Here is a 21,127-nt window from a genome sequence, read left to right as displayed (position 1 = left end):
ACAGTTAGTTTAGTTCCCTCTGGGGTGGAACCCCAGCCAGGGTCATGCAAAAGGAAGAGTGTATCACTGGCATCTGTGCAGTGGGGTTGAGGGCCGGGCAGCAGGATGTTTCAGACCACGTCCAGGGGATGAGTTCTGCAGGAGGAATAGGATCCAGGCTAGAGTGGGCGGGGAGAAGGTCTCAGGTCCAGGGCCAGCAGGCTGAGCCTCAGCAGGCCTCCAGTCTCTGGGGGAAGTAGCGTGAAAGGTAGGGAAACTGAGGTAGGAATGAGCAGCAAGGGGCCTGGGCATGCTAGGAGAGAGGGAGGAGCAGGTGGTGATGTGACCCACAGTTGTGGGGCTGGCATCAGTGCCCCTGCTGGGTGGCACTGAAGGGACATCTGTGCTCCATGCCCCTCACTCTGGGCTCAGGTCACATCTGGGACCAGGCTGGGTGACATCAGCAGAGGCAGCCAGGAGGGTGCCAGGGCCCCAAACTAAATGATACACTAATGGGGATCTACCCACAACCTCCCTCCTGCCAAACCCCAGCAGCTTTCTTCCTGGGGCCTCTATGCTGGGCTTCCCTCCCCAGGCTGGTGGGCAGGCAGGCAGAACAGATGCCTAGGGGCACCGAGAGAGAAGGGACAGGTCGACAGATATGAGACTCAGATGAGGAAATAAGGTTTTGGTCAAAGGTCTTCTTGGCAAGACCATGAGAGGTGACCCGGTCATCTGCAGCAGGAGGAGCAAGAGGTGCTCAGCTGGGCTCTGTCTGACTTTGAAGGAATGAAGGGAGGGAAGGAAGGCAGCTAGGACAGGGGGAAGAAAGAGCAGGAAACCAATAGGAACTGAAGTCCAAAGGGAGGTGAGGGCTTTGACCAGCTCCCTTCAGTGCCGGATGGTAGCACATGTTGTCAGTTCCCTGGCCCAGGCCCTTGACCCAGAGTCACCATTTTTGAGCACCTGCTTCTGTGCTTTTGTTTCCAACAGCCAGCACTTGTGTCTCCCCCAGCAGAAGGCTGCCCTCAGGTAGGCAGGGTGCGGACCCTGAGCTACCTGGAAATTAATGCCGCTCCCCACCAGCCTGCATCTCTGAGGCTTGTCCTGCACCAGTGTTTTCTAAACCCCAGGGGATCTTGTTGGATTCTGATTCTCAGCAGATTCTGATTTAGTAGGTCTAGGATGGACCCCAAAATTCTGGGTTTCTAACAAACTCCTAGTGTTGTGATGGCCACTGCAGGTCCACAGGCCACACAAAAACCTGGATACAGCATTTTTGCCTGATTCTGATTCCCTTTTCCCTCTACTTTGCTGGTTTTCTTGAGAAACTTCCTACAACATTACTTTGATCTAAATTCTCATCTCAGGGTCTGCTTGTGGGGAACCCGACCTAAGACATATACTGATCCCGTGAGATGGGTATTGTCATCCCCAGTTTACAGCTGAGAAAACAGAAGCTCAGAGAAGGGAAGTCCCGTATGTAAGGTTGCACAACCGTTAAGTGACAGACAGGGGCTTCCACCAGGTCTGCGGGCATCCCAAACCCAGTCTCCACCCATTACACCCTTTCTTCAAAGGGCTTGCAAACAGGCACCCTCCACTGATGCTCATTCCCCCTGGCTGCGTCTAGAACTTTGTCGTATTGCGCTCTCTCCTTTTCAGCCCTACACCTCTGGAAACCAACTGGGGGCAGGTGTAGACCACCCCACCTACCCCTTCTCAGTCAAAGCTTCCAGGCCCAGAGCCCTGTCTTTACTCAGTACAAAGCACAATGATCTCATAGGATAATGCCAGCTCCATTATCCTAGACATGGGGGATACACGTCTAGATGCCCCTTAAGCCTTGTCTCTCTTAAATTTTGGTCACAAACCAGTTAAGCAATGGGTTCTATGGAAACCATGAAACAAGGCTGAATGTCAGCATCAATGGAAAGCATTTCTATCCTTTTATCCAAGGGGAGACAGAGCAGAGACCACACGCTGTGCAGAAAGAATGTTCTGTGTTCTCAAAGGGCTCCTGCAGTCCTGCACAACGACGACTGGGGAATGGCATGGCGCCCATGACATCCTGTCACCCCCAAACAGCTCCTTTTTGTTCCTCAATGTGGCACCTTGGCAGATGATACTGCATCAACCTCATAATTGTAAATGCCACCCAGTAGCCTTCCTGGCTGTGACTGTCTTAAAGATATAGATAAAAAAAGGAAACCAAATGCCGTTTTGGGTTCAGAGTAAACACACCTGTTTCCTAAAATCTTCTTTTAACTTTACACACTGAAAAGTAGGACATTCGTGGGATATTTTGGCTACACATCTCAGCCAGACTTCAGAACCAGATTTCTTAAAGCTGGTTTCTCAAGCAGGGCTTCTTGGGCAGGGGTGGGGTGGGCTTTGGGTCAAGGGGTGTGCAGGCCTGTTCTCCCTGCTTCTTCCTCCACCCCCAACAATGTTAACTCAATTGTTCAGACAAACTGAATATGTGTTTTGGTGGAAATAGCAAGTACAATGGGTGCAGTGAGTGGGGACAGGGCACCAGCACAGGGGTGGGAAGGGAGAAGGCACATGACTGGATTCCAGCCTGGGCACCTCGCCTTTCGTTGTATAAAGAACCACACTGGACCGGATGCGATGGCTCACGCCTGTAATCCCAGCACTTTGGGAGGCTGAGGCGGGTGGATCATGAGGTCAAGAGATCAAGACCATCCTGGCCAACATGGTGAAACCCTGTCTCTACTAAAAATACAAAAATTAGCTGGGCGTGGTGGAGCGTGCCTGTAGTCCCAGCTAATTGGGAGACTGAGGCAGGAGAATTGCTTGAACCCAGGAGGCAGAGGTTGCAGTGAGCCAAGATTGCACCACTGCACTCCAGCCTGGTGCCTGGCAATGGACGAGACTGTCTCAAAACAAATAAACAAACAAAAAAACCACACTGGACGAGGCTTGGTGGCTCACACCTGTAATCTCAGCACTTTGGGAAGCTGAGGCAGGCAGATCACAAGATCAGGAGTTCGAGACCATCCTGGTTAACATGGTGAAACCCCGTTTCTACTAAAAATATAAAAATTAGCTGGACGTGGTGTCCTGTATCTGTAGTCCCAGCTACTTGGGAGGCTAAGGCAGGAGAATTGTTTGAACCCAGGAGACGGAGGTTGCAGTGAGCCAAGATCATGCCACTGTACTCCAACCTGGGCAACAGAGTGAGACTCCATCTTAAAACAAAACAAAGACAGAAAAAAAAAACACCAAAAAGGAAAAACACCACACTGGACTGGGCATGGTAGTTCACACCTGTCATGCTAATATTTTGGGAGGCTGAGGCAGAAGAACTGCTTGAGCCCAGGATTTCGAGATAAGCCTGGGCAACATAGTGAGACCCTATCTCTTAAAAAAAATTAAAATTTACCTAGGTGCACTGGTGTGTGCCTGTGGTCTCAGCTACTTGAGAGGCTGAGGTGGGAGGATTGTTTGACCCAGGAAGTTAAGGCTGCAGTGACCATGGTTGTGCCACTGCCCTCCAGCCTGGGCAACAGAGCAAGACCCTGTCTCTTAAAAAAAAAAATGTGGGTTGGTTCCCCTCTCCTCCAACCCTCTATTTGAGGCTTACCTCTTGGTCACTTCTCAGGTGAGGAGCAGGGGCTTTGGAAGGAAGCAGAGTTTGTTCCAACCTCAGAGCTGCCAGTATGGGCTAAGTTACCTTGGGCAAGTTCCTTAACCTCCCCAAGTCAGTTTCCTCACCTAAGGTGAGCTCACACAGACTGAAGGGGATCATGTGCACATATCACTTTGGACAGAACAGTCGGTCCTGCATAGTTTGTTGCCCTTGCAGTAGGTGTGTGGCTGTCCCTCTTCAGAGTTCCAGGTCAGGAGAGGCTGCAGGGAAGAGCTGATGGCAGGGGCAGGTCTTGATGGATGAGTCAGATCTTCCCAGGGGATGAAGGGTGGGGGCTATTCTCTGTTAAAGCACATTAGTCTGTCATCAGGCACCTACCACCCTCACATTTACGTTTTTAGCACATAACTTTACTTTGTGTGCCAAATACTGTTCTGGTTCAGATGACAGCTCAGGCTGTTGACTTGCTCCTTGAACTCCATCCACGAGATGCTAGGAGAAAACGGGGAGGCTGATGGCTCTTAGGACTGCCCTCAATCACTGGCACAAAACCTGTGAGACCCACTTAGTGGAAGATAGTTGGATCCAATTATGGGGTGATATGGCAACCTGGAGTGAGAACAAGAACTGGATTCGGGAGGGGGTCCTGTCATTATCACTCTCTGAGACTCATGTTGGGGATTTGCATTTTCTGTCCTTGTTAGGGTTAGGGCTAGGGTTAGGGTTAGGCTCTACTGCACTGAATCTCTGGTTCCCAGGGAATACAGCAAGGGTTCCCCTAAAAATCACAGCCTTTTCCTGGTCACATTGGGCTCCTCTGTGCTGGTGCACCTGCAGCCAGAGAAAGAAGTTAAAATACCGGCGGGGGTAATGATTGGCTATCACAATGGCTATCCCAAGGAGGTAGAGTTGCTACACAGCTGGGCCAGGAAAGAGCATGTCTAGAATTCAGGGGATGCCCTGGGGCCTCTCTTGGTGCCCGCAATCCTGGAGTTAGCCATGAATGAGCAGTGACAGGCATTAGGGCATGGCACCTGGAACTCGGATTTTTAGGAATGGAGTGGCAAGAGCCTAAACTAGTAGAACTGCCCAGGGGGATTCTAGAAAGGGTAGTAGAGGATTGTATAGCTTTCTAGGGCTGCCATAACAAATTATTATAGACCAGGGGCTTAAACAATAGATACATTGTCTACAGTTCTAGAAGGTATAAGTCCAAGATCAAGGTGTTGGCATTGTTGGCTTCTTCTGAAGGCTTGTCGTTAGCCATCTTGTCTCTGTGTCTTCACATGGTCTTTTCTCTGTCCCTGTATGTGTCCAAAAGGACTCTTCTTAGAAATATATCAGTCATATTGGATTAGGGTTCACCCTAACTGAGCTCATTTTACTCTGATCATTTCTTTCATGGCTCTGTTTCCAAATAAGTCACATTCTGAGGTACTGGAGGTTAAGATTTCAACATATGAATTTTGGGGAGGATACAATTTAGCCTATATATATATATGTTTTGTCTTTTTTTGAGAAGGGGTCACTCTGTCACCCAGGCTGAAGTACAATGACACGATCTCAGCTCACTGCAACCTCTGCCTCCTGGGCTCAAGTGATTCTCCTGCCTCAGCCTCCCACATATCTGGGATTACCGGTGCCTGCCACCTAATTTTTGTATTTTTAATAGAGACAGGGTTTTACCATGTTGGCCAGGCTGGTCTCGAACTCCTGACCTCAAGTGATCCGCTTGCCTTGGCCTCCTAAAGCTGAGTTTACAGGCATGAGCCATCGCGCCCGGCCAGTGATGAATATTAATGATAAGCTTAGTACCAACTGTCCCAGCAAGAACTGTTCTAAATTTGTTTGAATAATCAGGAATCCAGCCTGGGTGCCTCACCTTTCTTTGCATAAAGAACAACACTGGACCAGGTGTGGTAGCTCACATATGTAATCCTAACAGTTGGGGAGGCTGAGGTAGGAGGATTACTTGAGCTCAGGAGCTCAAGACCAGCCTGGGCAACATAGTGAGACCCAGATTACAAAAAATTAATAATAATTAGCCAGGCACAGTGGCAGGTGCAGACTGAGGTAGGAGGATTCCCTTTGTTCTAAATTTGTTTGCTTATTTATGTATACAAGAAACTGTAACCTGTTGTCACATTGAAAATCCAGTGACGGAAGAGAGTGAGCTTTATTTGGAGCACCATTGGATCTGAGTGGTACAAGGGCTGGACTGTGGCAGCTGCTCCCAGAGTAGTGCTGGCTTTCTGTGGGGGCTCATTGTTCTCATGCAGGTAGGTGGCTACCAGCGGCAAGCACCTGTGACTTCCCTTCCCAGGGCTTTCTCGGGCTTGCTCAGCTGGTGCTCAGGACCGACAGGAAGTGCTGGGGAGTTGAGTGAGGTCCTAGGAGTAGCCCTCAGCCAGCAAAGGATGAGCGTTAGGGAACAGATAAATTAGCTTCCTCGTCCTCAGCAAGGAGTAAAGGGGGGCTCCACACTGTCTTACAGAGATCACCAGAGGGATTGGGTTGAGGAGCCCAGAGTGTGCCCTAGTTATTAATGTTCTCTACATGGGCTTTCTCTCCTTCCTGTCAACTTCCCCACTCCCCAGCTGGGGCTTCTTGGGATCATTTCTCAGATAAATAACTTGCATTTATATCCTTGTGCTGGCTGGGCGCGGTGGCTCAAGCCTGTAATCCCAGTACTTTGGGAGGCCGAGGCAGGCGGATCACGAGGTCAAGAGATCGAGATGATCCTGGTCAACATGGTGAAACTCCGTCTTACTAAAAATACAAAAATTAGCTGGGCATGGCGGCGCGTGCCTGTAATCCCAGCTGCTTGGGAGGCTGAGGCAGGAAAATTGCCTGAACCCAGGAGGCGGAGGTTGTGGTGAGCCGAGGTCGCGCCATTGCACTCCAGCCTGGGTAACAAGAGTGAAACTCCGTCTCAAAAAAAAAAAAAAATCCTTGTGCTAAGGTCTGCTTCTAGACAAGAGTACGAATGGGATAGGCACAGTGGCTCATGCCTGTAATCCCAGCACTTTCAGAGGCCAAGGAGGGAGATTGCCTGAAGCCAGGAGTTCAAGACTAGCCTGGGAAACAGAGATCCCATCCTACAAGAAATAAAAAATATTATCTGGGTGTTGTGGCATGTGCCTGTAATCCTAGCTTCTCAGGAGGCTGAGGCAGGAGGATTGCTTGAAGCCAGGAGTTCAAGACCAGCCTGGGCAACACAGTGAGACCCTGTCTCTCCAAAAAAAAAAAAAAAAAAAAAGGAATAGAACCCTATTTGGGTGCCTACTATTGGCAAAAATTTGTGCCAGGCTGTTCACATCCTCACTTCTTTTAATCCCATGAGGCTGACTTTGTCATTTCCATTTTACCACATCAGGAAACTAAAGCTAAAGAGACTTGCTGAGGACCCAGCATCCTGCCAGCAATTGATGGAGCCTGGAGTTGTTTCGGATGATGGGGTAATCCCCAGTTCCCTAAGGACGGGGATGTCCTGGACTAGGAGTGCAAGTTTCAGGCTTAGCAGTTACTTGGACAAGCTAAGTTACTTGGCTTCCCCTCTCTGGGCCTCAGTTTCCTCATCTGTAAAATGCAAAGATAGAGTTAGAACATCTCAGAAAATCTTTCTGACTCTTGAAGCCAGGATAAGAATCCACAGGTGATAGCACCCCTGAGACCCATTCTCTCCTTCACCTCCTCCCACACAGCCAGGTCTCCCTGTGTTCTTCCAGACAAGGCCTTGGAGGCTGTCAGAGGGTTGACCTCTCAGTTGATCTCCTGCTGGGTTTATTGACAGATGCTTAAGGGTTAGATGGATTATTTCCCTGCCATAAGACAGAAAACATAATTCTCCAAATGTCAGTTGACTTTCTAGGAAAAGCACATATTTTTGGCTGCTCTGAAATGTCATGAAGAGAAGTCAAAGTTATTGGAATTCATTGATGAAATTGTAATCTTTCCCCATGTACTTTCCACGAATGCTATATAACTCTTTCTAGGAGACAGTTTCTATAGATTTAATGAAGAGAATGAGGCAGGTAAGATGGAGGATGGCAGCAGATTAATAGTTGCTTGAAAGATTATGTGCAGATGGCAGTGGATGATGGATGGTGGGAAGTTGGCACAGATAGACCAACGCTTTCTAGGCACCAGGCAACACACTAGAAGTAAAACCCATATACCTTGAAGGAATCACCTCTGTTTCTGAGATGAGGAGTTTTAGATTCAGAGAGGCTAAGCCATCAGAACAAGGTCACACAGCAAGGTGGCGACAGAGTCAGGAGTTAGACCCTGGTCCAGTTGTGAGGAACAAAGGCTTTGGAGCAATAGGATGTGGATTTGAATTTGCTGCCCACTGATGTGTCATTGTGGGATCCTTGGCATCTTACTTGGCCTCTTTGCATCTGGGTTTCTTCATCTTAAACGTGGGATGGCACCATTCTTGGTAGGCTGGGGCATACCGCTGGTGATGCTCTTTCAGACATCAGTGCTCAGGATCTCACTGAGACATTATGCTGTCTACTACTTAGCCCCTTCCCTCCAGGGTCTGTCCACTCCTAACTTTCTCACCCCACTCCCCTGCCCCTTAGGAAGGTAGTTCTGGCTGCCTAGTGTTTGTGTTTCCCTGTGGGTTATTGACACCCAGAAGCTAATTCTCCACCTTATCCTTGCTCATCAGTCTCCTGCCTCTTTGGCATTTGCAACTACAGAAGGTAGCAGGTAACTCCCACCAGATCTTGGCTTTTCTTTATGTCATTTCTCCATTTTCCCCATCTTTTGGGCATGTTTTGCTTTTTCTGGAATGGTCAGTGATGTCTGCTTGTCTCAGCACTTGAGGCTCCTGGGTCTTCATTCCCACACAAGTTATCCAGCCCCACCACTCCCATATGGGACCTCCACTCTCTCTCTGTTGAGATCACTGCCAAGAACAGACTCCATCCTCACTCTGACTTGCTCTAGTTGAAGAGCATCTGGAGGGTACTGACAACCATCACTTCATCTATCTGCCATGGTGCCTGAGATCTCACCATTAGAAAGTCACTTCTTTGGTTAAAGGTAAGCTGTCTTCTGTTAAAATGCAGCACTAGGTGGAAACCAAGTTCTATGAACCCTCCATACCTTCGCGAGAGATGCTGCTAAGTCATGGGCTATAGAGTGAGTAAGATGCTGTGTTGTTCTGATATTTTCCTGAGTGAATGAGGACCTCTCACCTGTTCTCACAGCCTCAATCCTGAAATTTTCCCATCATTGCTGGGGAGGCTGATGCTGCCTTTGATGTTGGCCATCAAGACCCTCTGAAGCGGACAAACTCGATTGTCCCCTGAAAAGACAAACCTTTTCCTATCTGAGGTGAGATGAGGAGGAATTTTAAAATTTTATCAGAAGCTTCAAGGTGTGGACTTAGGCTGGGGGAAATCCAGAAAAATCTGAGGGTCTATCAAAGGCTAAAAGGAACTAGTTTTTCTGAATGCTGATTCCTTAGCCAACCTCTCATCCCTGATTGGCCTGGATCATATGACCAGATGGGGGCTCAGTAACAGGAGCCATATGCATAGAGGATGCAGTTAAAGGGAAAAACAAAACCAAACAGAGCCCCAATCTCAGAAGGCTCCGAGCCTCTCCCCACCCCGCCCCCATCCTTTTGTAATAATGATAGCTAAAATTGTTGGGCACTTCCATGCCAGGCAATGTTCTAAGTGATTTATGTATATTAACTTAATGGATCTGCAAAATAACTATGAAATAACACTCATTCTCTCCAATCTGTAGATGAAAGAACTGAGGCGCACAGACAGAGCAGACGGGTAATTTTCTCGAGCTCCATTAAGTTGCAAAGCCAGAGTTTGAACCCAGGTGTCCCTGCTCCACAGGCTGTGCACTTACCCATTGTATATTCCTGCTGCCTGTATAAGATAGATTTGCTTCCATGCTGAACCCCAAGGACCTCCATGCTAAGCATGTGTATCCTGGTTTTCAGCTAGGGAAACATTCTATCTGCAGCCTCTGGCTCTACTGTGCATATTGCCCTCACACTGGTATCTGCCCACTGCAGTCTTTGGAGAATCACCTCCGGCTCTTGTGGGACAATGCCACCCATAGGAAGGCAAGGCCCTGGTGTTGAACAGATCTGGACGAATTTCCTAACTTCCATCAGCTTCATTTCTTTAATTACCTCTGCTTCTCAAGCTCTCAGTTTCCTCAACTGTAAAAATAATCACTTTTATAATGATAAACTGAGAGCAGCGAAGTAAAGGAAGGGTGCAAAGAGCTACAACCATGACACCGAGGGTTACAATATTGATATCTGGTATTAGGGTAGGGGAGATCAGGGATAGCATTCCTGAAGAAGTGATGTATCAACCGAGACATAAATTTTAAAAAGTAATGCTCCATTGTGGTGAAGAACTCAGACTATAAAAGTTCACACAGTAAAAAGTCAGTGTTGACTGTGTGTAGTGGCTCATGCCTGTGAGGATGGCTTGAGGTCAGGAGTTTGAGACTAGCCTGGGCAAAATAGCAAGAGCCTGTCTCTACAAAAAAAACAAAAAAAACAACGGACATGGTAGCTTGTACCTTTTGTTCTGGCTACTTGGAAGGCTGAGGTGGGAGGATTGCTGAGTCCATAAGGCATTTGAGGTTTCAGTGAGCTATGATTGCACCACTGTACTCCAACCTGGGTGACAGAGTGAGACCCTGTCTCTAAAATAAAAAAATAATTAAACAAAGTTTTTAATTTTTTTTTCTTTGAGATGGAGTCTTACTCTTGCCCAGGCTGGAGTGCAGAGGTATGATCTTGGCTCATTGCAACCTCTGCCTCCTGGGTTCAAGTGATACTTGTGCTTCATTCTCCCGAGGTGCTGGAATCGCAGGCATGTGCCACCACACCTGGCTAATTTTTGTATTTTTAGCAGAGACAAAGTTTTACCATGTTGGCCAGGCTAGTTTTGAAGTCTCTACCTCAAGTGATCCACCTGTCTTGGCCTCCCAAAGTGCTGGGATTACAGGCATGGGCCACTGTGCCTGGCCTATTTATTTATTTATAAAAACATGAGCATAGAAAGCCTACAGGAAAAAAGAAAAAACCCAAATGAAAAAACTATCAATGTCAGCAGAATAGTTTCTGAATCTCCTTATCCCTCAAAAACCAGACGAAGCAATTAGAGAACAAAACCAAAGGTACTTGGACATTTATAACAAAGTTAGCTACTAAGGTATCTTCACAAATTCCAAAACACGGTGGGGAAAAGGAATCACTGACAGCCATGTGATCTGCATCTGTGTGAGTAGAAGCAGCAGGAAGAAATGGAGTCTGACAAACCTGAGTGCAGGGGAACCCCAAATTAGCCAATATTTACTGCAGATGGCAGGGAAATTAGAGAATCTAGCCAATCCTGTGAGAAATTTTGCTGAAGCCCATAGAGGGAGCATGCAAGAGAAGCCCTCTTGGGTTCTTAAAACTGACAACCCAAGACCCCCTTCCAGGCGAGGCTCCCACCCGCACGAGAAACTGCTGATTGTGGAATCAAAACTGAGCCAGACAGGGTAGAAACAAAGGAGGAGGAGTAAACAGGGCCGGGAAATCTCCCAGAGCAAGCCACATATTTTTGACCACACAAAAACAACAGAAGGAGGCGGCCTGTGAAGTCAGTGCTTCTAACATCTGAACAACGCCTCCTAGAAGTTCAGGAAAATTAGTTTTACATGAAAATGAGCCATAGGAAAGAATCAAGACCAAAGCCAATCAAAAGTTGTTGTAAGAGAGCAAGAGAATAAGGAGCAGAATAGCATTTCTGCAGACAAAGAAACAAGCCACAAAACAGAACAAAAGTGTGACCTTCTATTTAAATGCATGACACATTATAATACAATGTTTGAAAGAATGCCATAAATCAGAATGAGAAAAACTAAGAATCCATGTGATAGAACTCAAGAAAGAATTACACATAAAAAATAAAGACTAAACTGGAAGGAACTGAAAAGAATGTAAACATGGTAAATATCTTAATTGAAATCGAGGTGAAAAGAAAAAAAATTAAAAATGAAAGATAAATGCAAATAGAAAAAAGAACTCAAGAGAAAGAGGCAGATATTAAAGATAAGCAAAGAAAATCTAACATATTAATAATAGGAGTCCCTGAAGAAGAAAACCAAAGCCAAAGAACAGAATAAATACCACAACTTTATAAAACAAAAAACTTTCCTAAAATGAAATATGATTTTAAAACTCCATATTGAAAGAGCATACTCTAGTCTTAAGATATGGAAATAAAACAACCAACTCCAAGACATATTCCAGTAAAATTATTGAACCATAAAGAAAAAAAATTCCTGTGGGCATCTAGGTCCAAGGAACCAGTAATTTTAAAGGGTAACAAAATGAGATTGTCATGACCATTTTAGGAAGTGATGCTTCATTACATAAGAAACAGGAGTAACCTATTAAATATACTTGAGGGAAAAAATGTGTAAGCCAAGGATTTTATGTCCATTAACACTGACATTCAAGTATAAAAGGGAACAGACTATGACTTGTATGCAAGAACTCAAGGAATATAGTGCTTTTGAGTCTTTAAAGAGATCCATTGGCAAATGAACTTCAGATGACCCAAACAACTAGAAAGACAGGAACATGAGCATTAGTAGTAAGCATTAAATATAGTTATTTGCAGAACTAACAATTTTTTTCTTTGAGATGAAGTTTTGCTCTTGTTGCCTAAGCTGGAGTGCAGTGGCAAGATCTCGGCTTACTGTAACCTCCACCTCCTGGGTTCAGGCGATTCTCCTGCCTCAGCCTCCTGAGTAGCTGGGACCATAGGCATGTGCCACCACATCTGGCTAATTCTGTATTTTTAGTAGAGACGGGGTTTCTCCATGTTGGTCAGGCTGGTTTTGAACTCCTGACCTCAGGTGATCTGCCCGCCTCGGGCTCCCAAAGTATTGGGATTACAGGGGTGAGCCACTGCACCTGGTCATCATTTTTTTAAGGGCCAGAGAATAGTCTGTAGTTGCTACCTGCTCTGATGGTGTAAATACATACAAATGGGAGAATAAGATTCAATGCAGAACAACTTCTTTTTGACTTTCAGAAATCACATTGGTGATAGTTGCATTAATGTTGTTATTCTGAAATTGTTATGTGTGTAATGTGGGATGAAGCAAATGAATAATTATGAGATATTAAAATTCTATCATCTCGTGTGTCTTGAGAACCATTATTTTTCGTGTGGAAGAAAGAAGATATGGATGCAATATACAAGTGGTTATGCGGCAAGCCTACAGTCTTGAATTTAATGGGAAGTGCCAGGCAGTATGTATTCATATATGGACATCTGTCCATATCATTTCACTTAGATTTAACTCTTTCTACTGGCTGCAGAGTATGATATAATGTTACACAATTGATTCAAGAAAAAAAAATACTCCTCATTTTCACTATTTGCAAATCACATAGCACTATATTTCTGAGTATAGGAGGGAATATTTTCAAATGAGAAAGTCTTAGAAATAAAATGCAGGGTCAAGGACTAAGTTCTTCAGTAAATATTAGATGATTGTATTTCAAAAGGGTTGCATCAATTTCAGCTTCCACTGTTAATGGACAAGAGGGCTATGTTTCCACACCTTCACCAAGTTTTCCGTCCTGTAGGGAAAATATTGCTTTGGTATGTATATATTTAATTACTAAAGAGATTGAGAATCTTTTAACAAATTTATAGGCTACTTCTTTTCTTTTGTGAATTGCCTACTTGAAATTTGATCATTTAAAGTTGAGTGCTTTTCTTTTCATTGTTTATTTGTAGGCATTTTCAACATATAATAGCTGTATTTATCCTTTTCTCGTTGCAAATATATTGCCTTTATCTGGCACTACTTTCACATGGAAAGGTTTAAGATTTTTTTATTTTTTTTAGACAGTGTCACTGGAGTGCAGTGGCACAATCTCAGCTCACTGCATCGTCTGCCTCCTGGAATCAAGCAATCTTCCCATCTCAGCCTCCTGAGTAGCTGGAACTACAGGCGTGTGTAACCACACCTGACTAATTTTTGTATTTTTAGTGGAGACGGGGTTTTGGTATGTTTCCCTGGCTGGTAGAAGGTTTAAGTTTTTATGTAGCCAGATGTGTCAATTCCTGTCCCCTTTTTAATGACTTCTGGGTTTTCTGTGATGTTAAAAAAAAATCTTAAAGGCAAAAAAGGCCTTCTTCACCTCAAGTCTTAATAACAATTCTACATTTCTTTCTAGTGATTTTACAGCTGTATCTTTAAGCCACTGAAATTGTGTTTTTATGTGTGGAGTGAGATGGTAATCTGTGATATGTGTGTTTATAGCTATTGATCATCTCTTTCCAAAAGTTCCACATTAACATTTAATATGTACTATATAGTCTGTTTTGATAAAACTTCTTAATATACTTTGTGGCAGGAGAGCTTAGATATATCCTGTACCATTAGATATTTTAGGGGGTTCTTAAATAGATAATTTACTGATTATCTATACTGTGTTGTTAGTACCCTATGGAAGTTGGTGCTGCATTTTTCAATACTCTTTATTAAATAGTCTATTTATTCCCTATTGATGTGAAAAGCCACTTTCCACTCACTGAATTTTCATATGTAACAGTTTTTTTTGGTACTCCCTTCCGTTATACTGATTTATGTCTCTTTCTTTGCTCGTACCATACTCTTTGTTTTGTTTTCATTAAAGATGAGGGGAAAGAAGTATTTGTGGATACACACATATGTGTGTGTGTGTGTGTATGTGTGTACATATACATATCTTTCCTGTCACATATGTTAATGGACTGAGAGGCATTTGATAGCACTCAGTAAAGCAGACCTAGCATCAGCTGCCCTGTAAATCCCAGGTCCCCATCCGGCTGCTCCTTCTGACTTCCTGCTTGGCCTCCTGGTCCCTTTGGTCTCCATGTCTTATTCCTCTATGGGCTATGAAATAGCCAGAAAGGTGTTGCTGTACCCTAACCCCATCCTTACTAAATCTTTTTAATTATCTTAGATTAATATAAATTTCAGTATCTGAAACTTGCTCTCAAGTTCCCTTCTGTATTTTTTTATGCATCTTCACTATTCTTGCACATTTGTTTTCCAAGTGACCTTAATGATCAATTTGTTCAGTGAAAATAATAACCATTGGGATTCAGATTGAAATAGCATCATACTCATGAATTAATCTGGGGAAGAGTAAAGAAATACACAGTGTGTGTCTTCACATCCAAGAATATAATCTCTCATTTTAGGTCTTTTGAAAATGCCTTTTAGTACAGTTTCATAGAAAGCGCTTGTATTTGTCTTGTGAAATGTATTTTTAGATGCGTTATAATTGCTGTGGATATTTTGAATGTGCTTCTGCTTTCCACTATATATTTTTCCCCACATATTTTACTAGTTTTTGCATATATAAAATTAAGTGATCCTATTTAAAAATATTTACCTATAGAAGGCAGAAGGGAGAGTCCATTCCCGTGGAGAGCTTGGGAGATGGGGCAGTTGAGGTGAGGGAGCCACTGCGTTGTAAAAGTCATAAGTGACTTTCTGCCCCTCTCTCACATCTGAGGGCTGACTCTGTGACAAGGCAAGCCTCATTGCAAGATACATTTTCACCATGCTTGAGCCTTGGGTACCAGGAAGTCAGCCTGTCAGCTCATGCAGGGACCTTCCAGAGTCTCCAGGCACCTGTGAGATTTGCTTTAAAATGCCATAGCTCCCTTTCCAAAGCCTCTTCCCACCGGCTCAGAGGTGGCATATTGGCGGGATTGCTGGAGGCTCAGAACAATCAGTGTCTGTATGCATCACACACATGCAACATTGAATGTGTACTATGTAGTCTCTTTTGATAAAACTTCTAAATATACTTTGTGGTAGGAGAGCTTAGCTATCTCCTATATCATTAGATATTTTCAGGAGTTTTAAAATAGATAATTTACTGATTATATCACGTTGTTAATTCCCTGTGGAAGTTGGTGCAAAATTGCACTGACATGGGTGGGCTAAGACTGTGGGTGGTAAAAGAAGCCATGGGGTCAGGCTTTTTCAAGCCTATTTGCATCCTGCCTCTGGCTTTGGGGTAGGCTCAGCACCCAGGAGGATTGAAGTCACATACAGAGTCTTCACAATTAATATGAGAGACTGTCTAACAAGTTGTACAATTTGGTTTAATGGGATGCCTGATGAGTGACACATGGTTGTTTGTCGACTAAAAATATCTTGAAGACCTTTGAGCAAACCAAGGGAGACCTCTCTCATGTCGTGTCTCGCAAGCAGCTGTGCCCTGCCTTGGGTACACATAATTGCTGAAACTGATTTGGCAGGGCTGGAAGTGTTGATGCTGTCGTGTTAATTTGTTCCATAAATCAACACATGCACTTGACAGCCTTAAAAAATCTTTATCATCATGCATTTATTCTTCGCATTGTGAGGGTGGCTTATTGGCCTTTGATCCAAAGCAACTCCTATTCATTAAACAAATATTCAGGGGTCAACAGGTACTGAAGATGTAGGGCCCAGGACCCATCCTCAAGGGAATTAAGGACATGGTATAATCAATAAATTCTTGATTTACTCAAGGAACTCATGGTTTAATGGGGAAATAGATGTATCGGCATAAAGAAAAAGCAATTTCATGTGATCAGGGCATAGAGTTAGGCATGGATATAGTGTTGCCACAAGGATAGGTTCATTCATTCAAAACAGACTAAATTGCTTGAGCCCAGGAGCTCAAGACCATCCTGGTCAACATGGTGAAACCCTGTTCCTACAAAAACAAAATCACATACCAGGGCCTGTGGGAGGGTGAGGGGCAAGGGGAAGGAGAGCATTAGGACAAATACCTAGCATGTAGGGCTTAAAACCTAGATGAAGGGTTGATAGGTGTAGCAAACCACCATGGCACACGTATACACCTATGCAACAAATCTGTACGTTTTGCACATATATCTCAGAACTTAAAAAAAAAATTAGGTGTGGTGGCACATGCCTCTGATCTCAGCTACTTGGGAGGCTGGGGTGGGAGGATCACTTGAGCCCAGGAGGTCAAGGGTGCAGTGAGCCATGATCATGCCACTGCATTCCAGCCTGGGAGACAGAATGAGACCTTGTCTCAGAAAGAAAAAATAAAAAACTAAGATCTGCTGAGATAGAGGTGTGATCTCTGCACATACAGATAAACAGGGCATGGTGACTACTTGAGTGAACTCAGTATAGGAGCCAGAAACAGACACAGAAACAAATTATAAATAAGTACAAGTGGTGACAATCTGAGGGGGCAGGCCAGAGCAGAGAGAGGTCATTTCAGATCGGGGAGGGGTCAGGAAGGACTTTACCTATGAGGTCTTGAAAGATGGGCCAGTGTTTATATCCCAGACAAGTATGGAAGAGCATTGAAAGTGGTAGGAATAGTGTGTGCAAACGCCCTGAGGTAGGGCAGGGAGACAGATTGTTTAGGACCAGGAAGTAGCATGGCATGAACTGAGCATGGTGGGACGAGGCTGTGGTGAGGGGAAGGCCAGAGAATCAGGTGGAGGTCACATCATGAATGGTCATGAATGGCCAGCCAAGGAGCCTGTCGTTATCCCAAAACCTCATTCACAGTCAAGTCCTGGTTTTTCTTTTCCTCCGCTTTCTCCATTTAGAAATGCCAGCACTGATTGTCTGTACATTATAAAACACAGTGCAAGTCTCAAGCTCAAGGATGCTATACACATGAAATAATAAGACTTGAATTAAGCTTGATTGCCTGTTTTTGTTTTTGCATTTTCGGCTTGTGTATCTGTTCACTCGTTTATCATATTTTAGTGTAGGCAATATCTCCTATTGAGCATATAATGGTTAAGAGAGCAGCAATGACCAGTGGGAATGGAACAGAATTATGTCACTTACCCTAAAGAGATTCCTTGCTGCTTCTGGAGCTTGGAGCTTTCCAGGAGGAAGATTAGTTACCTGCACCAGAAGACCTTTCCATTACATCTACCACTCCGGAAAAGAGGTGAGGATACAATGTACCTTAAAGGTTCTTTCCAGAGTTTGTTAATCTGAACTCTTACCCCACCAAAGGGGGAGGGAGAGGCAATCAGGCTGAGGTTTTTACAATTTAATGTCACTACAGCCTCTCAGTACAGCCTCTCAAAGGAGATGGGTTGCCAGCCCCATCTTATGTTTGGGTAAATTTAGCTACATGCTCTAAAGGGTAGCCCATGGTCCATGGCCAGCAGCATCAGCATCACGTGGGAGCTTGTTGGAAATGCAGAATACCAGGCCCCACTTTAGTCCTAGACAGTCAGAATCTGCATACTAATAAGATGCCTCACCCCTCTGACCCCCACTATGATTCTATATTTAATAGAGTTGGAGAAGCATTGGCCCCTGGAAGAGCCAGGTCAATCTGACTTCAAAGTTTCTCTTCTTTCCATGACCCAATGTTAGCTCTACTTTTAGCTAATGTGTCTGTTCCTAAATATGTGAAGCAGTTTTGGCCAGGAATAATGTTTAAGTCCTCAGAGTGCATATTTCTACTTCCAGTGTGAGTTCTGTGTTTCGTATGCTGATTATGCTTTGAGATTGATTAGAATGAAAATATAGCACAGGAGAGTCCCACATTTGTAAGGCTATGAAAAAGTCTTCGTGGAAAACGGAGTAGAAAATTATTCATTCTAACAGGTTTTTCAGGTGATCTCTTATTTAAAAAGTCTGATATTAAAACAGAAGCACCTCTATTTTACCAAGGGAATTTATTGGGCAATGTTTGCTAGCACTGTGAAATATTTTCTGCTATAACTACTGGGTGTGTTTATTCATTCATTAGTTCATTCATTTCACAAACATTTGTCCATGCTATGTCCTGAAGGAGTAAGACAGGGTTACCATCCTCAAGGAGGATCTGGAAGAGGAGGCACATAAAAATAATTATGACCCAAATTAACATGTGACAAATTACAACGCATCTGTGTCATGAACTTTCTGTCGGCCCCACTTTCAAGCATTTTTTTCAGTACACGGATTATGTATCATGTGAGTGTTGCAACTTTTTGTTTCAAGGTGTTGTCACCTTCGTTATACTGGTTATCAACAAACTGCTAAGGGATAGGGGCATGGTGCAGAGGAAGAGGTAGTTCAGTAGGGGGCAGGGGGGTGGATGGAGGAGATGATGTTCGTTCATTCATTCATTTGACAGATATTCATTGAGCCACATGCCAAGCTCAGTTCTAGGAGGATGAGGACATTGGGAAATAGGAATGAACAAAACGTCTTGGTTTCTGCTCTCGGCCTCCCAGGAAAGATGTTGTTAAACATAATCACACAATGAATCAACTAATTTCAGTTGTGCTACATGTTTGAAGTGTAGGGTTCTATGAGAGTATGTGATGGGAGCATTCAGAAATGCCCCTTGGGGGTTCTGACTCATGAACCAAAACTTGAAGGAATACCGAAGGGAGCTACCTTCTAGGTAGCAGGAACAGCCAGCACAAAGGTTTGGGAGCGCGAGGAAACTTAGTGCTTTCCTCCAAATGAAAGCTCAATGTGTTTGGAAGAACAGGGACCATTCTGGTTGTTAGACGTCATCCTTGCTCAGCATTTGTTTAAATAATGTTTCTCTTGACCTTGTGAATGGGAGAGAGGAGACAAGATAGAACGATGCCTGGCCCAAGAGACCATGTATCAATTAGTTCATCACAGGGATTGGCCTCAGTTTTCCCATCAGCCCAGTGGGGATTCCCTGTCCCCCACTGCTTATTTCCAAAACACTGTGGATGGAAAAGTACTTAGAAACATAATACAAATTCTACCATATTATCATGGTTCTCCCAGCCCCCCACCTCAGGGGAACATCTGTGGGAGAAGTGAGGCAAAGTGAATATGCTTGCTTTTGGCCTCCATGTTGAGAGATGGTGGTTAATTAAAAAGACTCAAGTTTTTCTTCTTAGGCACACAATATCTTTTGGGGAAATGGCTGGCTGTCCGCAGATGCATGTAAATTGCCCAACCGGAAGCAGCGGACAAAACATTGATTATGACAGAGAAGCACTGGGCTTTTAGTGCTGAGCTGCCAGACGCTGTTAACAAGTGGGAACAAAAGTGACACTGGTGAGTTACCTATAGAGAGGTCTCTTCCCACCTCATTGAAATCCATGGAGAGCACAATAGAAATGAATTTGAATGGGTTGAGGTTCAGGGCTGGGGGCGGGCTGTTCCAACGACAGATCCAGACAATCTCCAGCACCGGGGAGGGGTTGGGACAGCAGTAGTCTCAGAGCAGGGTTAGGTTCCGGGAGCCAATAGCAGGTGATGGATGAATCAAGGTTGAACTTGGAACATTGTTAGCAGTTGAGGTATGTTATAGGTTGAATTATGTCCCTCTAAAAACATCCCAAAATTCTAACCCTCATATTTCAGTAGTGACCTTATTTGGAATTAGGCTCTTTACAGGGTACTCAAGTTAAAATGAGGTGATTGGGGTGGTCCCTAATCCAATATGACTGGTGTGCCTATAAAAGGAATAATTTGAACCCAGAGACAGACGTGTGCACAGGTCATCTGAGTGATGCATCTGTAAGCCAGGGACTTTGAGGTATTTCTGGCAAACACCAGATTCTTCTTAGACTTGTTAGAAAGAGCAGGGCCCTGCCAGCACCTTGATTTTGGACTTCCAGCCTCCAGAACGGTGAAACCATGCATTTCTGTTGCCGTAAACCACTTTGTTACAGCAGCCCTGCGCAATTAGTACAACCTCTCCAATAATACAAAGCATCATGTTTTTGATACAGATAGGGGTGAGGCGATTATCCTCCCAGTGCCCTTGCCAATCATTCATATATTTACTGTATGCTGATTATGCCAGTCTGCATATGTGCCCACTCTGTCTGAGTCCCGCAAAAAGGAAATAGCCCAAAGGTGAGTAAAAGCAGATGCTTCATAGTGTAACCTGTACTTCTTCCCCTAAGTTGGCTTTGAAATAAAAAAATCACTTAGTTTATACCATACCTTGTTCTTGTTAACTGTACCTGCAAGTGGCAAGTGACTGAATCTGTACTTGAGTTACACAAGAAAAGCAGAGCAGACGAGAGCTCAGCTCTGCTTCTCAAAGCTGTGTGGTCCAGGGCTCGAGACTTCCCCAAGTCTCAGAGTTCGTATATGTAAAATGAAGATTATAACATCTCCCTCCCAGGTTGGTGTGGAGATTGAGAATATGCATGTGAAGTAATTAGCACTGTTCAGCTACAAGAAGTGCTAAAAATCTATGATCGATGTTGATGATGATGATCCCATCCAGCAGTGGTTTCTTTCAGATCCAGGCATTTCATGACTTGAAGATCCTAAGTTGTGGCACCGACTTTATCTCCCAGAACTGAAATCCTAGGGGGTGGAGAGTAGGCAAACTTGCTTTTGGCACTCTCCCATCTTCCTCTTGCCTGGACCAAGAGACTGGGTGCTGACTCCAAGCTTTTCCTAAGTTCTGTGAACACAACAACTACTAAAACTAAATTTGGGATCCCAAATTTACTATATACTAAAGGGGAAGTTAAGCTT

Source organism: Callithrix jacchus, chromosome 20 (genome assembly GCF_049354715.1).
Source record: "Callithrix jacchus isolate 240 chromosome 20, calJac240_pri, whole genome shotgun sequence".
NCBI lineage: Eukaryota > Metazoa > Chordata > Mammalia > Primates > Cebidae > Callithrix > Callithrix jacchus.
Note: the sequence above shows the minus strand (reverse complement) of the source record.